Genomic DNA, 3,354 nt, shown 5'->3' on the forward strand with positions numbered 1-3,354 from the left:
ATATGACCTTAACCTTTCCTGGTAACATTTCTATGTGCTGATGTATTGTGTCCCCCAATATACTGTGTCTCCCAATAAAATAAAACTTGTCTGGAGATCAGAGGAAAAAGCCAGCCACTATATAGAAGTCAGGCAATTGTAGCACATGCCTTCAATCATATCACTTGGCAGGCAGGGATCAGTCTGGATCTCTGTGAGTTCAAGGCCACACTGGGAACAAAGCTAGACATGGTGGCACACACCTTAAATTCCATGCTTAAGTTAACCATGGAGGTCTATAGGTATGTACAGACAGACAAGAAGTGACAGAGCTGGGCAGGAAGAGGAAGTGATGTAGCTGGACAGAGAGAGCAAATCAGATTGCAGAACAGCAAGGCAAAAGTAGACAAGAAGTAGCTACCAATGGAAGCTGCCGAGTTGGTGAGGTTAGCTGTGGCCTTCTTTTTTCCTGATCTCTCAGGTTTTCACCCCTATATCTGGCTCTGTGTTTTTTTATTTATTAAGACCATTTAGCAATCCATCTTCATTTCTATATTCGAGATTCTAAGCATATGTATTGAGGATTAAGCCTGCTTTCAGAGGTGCTACAATTCTCTTTGGTTCCTTCTTTTATGAAGATTATTTGGGATTTTTCCAACGATGTCAATTAGTCATCTGTGCTGGTTAAAACACTGATATACCAATGATGACTCATTGAGAAATGTTTCAATGGCATCTTCCTAAATAGATAAAAACAAATAAAGAAGAACCCATAGAGGCCATTTGAGGATTAAACTATTTCACACTTGATCTTAGCCAAAAGGCCGAGAAGCGATAAACTATTTCAAAGTCATCACTTGAACAGGTATCTTTCACAAAAATGCCATTTACCTTCTGTAGTTGAACTAACTACCCTGTAAACCTAAGCTTTGCTTAATTTTTTTCCTTTTTGTTTCAGTTTTTAGACTTTTTTCTTTCTCCACACTCCCTTCTAAATTTGCATATGACTATTTTTATTGCTACAAATTAAACTTGAGATATTACAATGGTTATAAAAATGTCATGTAGAATTTGCCTATGTACCTTTAAAGGATATTAAAAGTGAGTTGTAAACTAGACTGCATAAAAGAAAAATGTCCACAGCTATTGATCTACCCCAAATAAGAATGCTTTGCTGTCACTGTGGTAGGAAGACTTGCCACAGGTGTGTGGACAACTCATTAACTTATGATGAAGTGGCCTATTTTTAGACAATTAGAGCATTAATATACTATATATTTTCTTATCTTTGAAGTCTACAGAATACTTCTGAAAGGTTTATCATATATAGTGAGGTAAATCTTTGACCTTGAATTGTTAATTCAATTCATACAAAGAGAATAAGTTTAAATATGTATCTGAAGAATTCAAAAGCAATACTGACATATGAACTACAGTACTCCAATCTATATTTCATCAAGTATCATCAAGGAGCAAAAAATAAAAATAAAATAAAATAAACAATTACTTTAGTTGTCCATTTCCATTTCTCTATTTGTACATAGTCCAAACCTGGTCAATCTACCATTGCCTCCAAAAAACAGAAGAGTGGATATAAATGACTAGATCTAATATTTTGCCCTCTTAGAAATAAAAAAAAATGTGACCAAACACCCTTGATATATAGATATTCTCACCAAAAATGACCTTTCTTTATAAAAAATTATCAACCACTAAGCAATGAAAAATATTTTTAAGAACACTCAATAAGTCCAATTTTAAATTTAAAAAAGAGTTAAAATGTATGCTCTAAGCAATTGGAGCAAATACCAAACATTTTTTTTCTCAATAATACAGCCATGCTTGCATGACCTAATGATGTTCAAACTTTATACAAATAGTGCTATCATGTATGTTAATTCTCATTTGGATTTTCTGTAATGTTTGTTTCTCTGTGGTATATGACCTCATGGTAGTTCTTAAAATTATATATTTCTACTTGAATTGCGTATACCTAACTTAATCGTTTCAATTTTATTCCAAAGCTACATTACAATCATGTATCTTCAGTCATATTTCTATCTACTGCATTATTATCTATACAATGCTATAGCAATCTGATAACAATGACTGGCAGCTCCTATTCTTGGGGTACTCTGAATCATACTTGAGCTCTGGAAATTCTCCCTCTGGTCCTACATTTAGAATCAAGACAGGGCTTTATTCTCTTCTTCTTCTTCTTTAACCTCTTTGACTCTTTTGACTTGGCTTATTCCTGATTTTTCCCAAAAGAATCCTCTTCCTCTTTGGTGTTCTGATTTAGCTGCCATGTCTCAGTTGGTCTTCTTTCTGAGTCGCATGCCAGGGAGACTGAAGGAGTTGCCGAGCATTCCAGCCTTACTCTGTAGGCATTCACACACATGGCCACGGTCAAATCACTGTGTCTCTTTTGGAAATATTTTCCAGGAACAAGATAATGTGCTTTTTTTTTTTTTTTTAAGATTTATTTATTTATTATGTATACAGAAGAGGGCGCCAAATCTCATTAAGGTGGTTGTGATCCACCATGTGGTTGCTGGGAATTGAACTCAGGACCTCTGGAAGAACAGTCAGTGTTCTTAACCTCTGAGCCATCTCTCCAGCCCGATAATGTGCTTTTTATGGAACAAGTTATAAAGGTAAATGGAACTGAAGCGTATGTTGTATTATTGATACCATTTTTATCATTCAAATCTAGAAATTAATTAATTGCTTAATTTTGTTAGATATGGGGTATACCCCAGGTGGCACTGGAACTGGTACCCAGGAATGTGGCATGAAACCCAAGGGCTAATGAGCATTTACCACATTTACTTCATGTTTCCTCCTTGACAGCCACAGCAACTTCTGATCAATGCAAATAGCAGATCCAGGTCCTAAATGAAAATTCTTCTCGGTCTCACTCATCCTTGTTGGACTTTCTCCTAATTGATCCTTAACTTTCACCTACTTTGCATGCCTTGGAGCCCATCTAGGGGCTATGAAATCCCAACTAAGCACAGCATCTTCTCCAGATTCGGCTTTCAAGTTCCCCACTTGGCCACTCCTTCCCCACAAAGAACTTTTGATTTAGCCCTTGCTAAATCCTGCTCCCCTTCTACACTCTGTGCTGTCTACGCTCCTCATTCTTCTTGGTTAAATTAACCCATTGTGGAGGAAAATCTGCAGCACCATTATTTTTATCCAAACCCTTGAGGTGTCTTTGATGGAATAATTAAAGAAAATAGTTTTCATTTTTGTCTCTTTCATAAAATAAAAGTCTTAAAATTAATTTCCTCTGTGAAAACATACCATTGAATATCTTTATAATTCTTCATGAACCCAAGCCTATTTTAAAGATTAAAATGTTTAAAAATT

General features: G+C 35.6%; 1 pseudogene; it reads right to left on the reverse strand.

The window, feature by feature from the left end:
- Positions 1-640: 640 nt before the first annotated feature.
- LOC121821840 (U2 spliceosomal RNA) lies at positions 641-815 on the reverse strand (annotated as a pseudogene).
- Positions 816-3,354: the final 2,539 nt, after the last annotated feature.

The sequence above is a fragment of the Peromyscus maniculatus genome, chromosome 12 (assembly GCF_049852395.1).
Source record: "Peromyscus maniculatus bairdii isolate BWxNUB_F1_BW_parent chromosome 12, HU_Pman_BW_mat_3.1, whole genome shotgun sequence".
Classification (NCBI taxonomy): domain Eukaryota; kingdom Metazoa; phylum Chordata; class Mammalia; order Rodentia; family Cricetidae; genus Peromyscus; species Peromyscus maniculatus.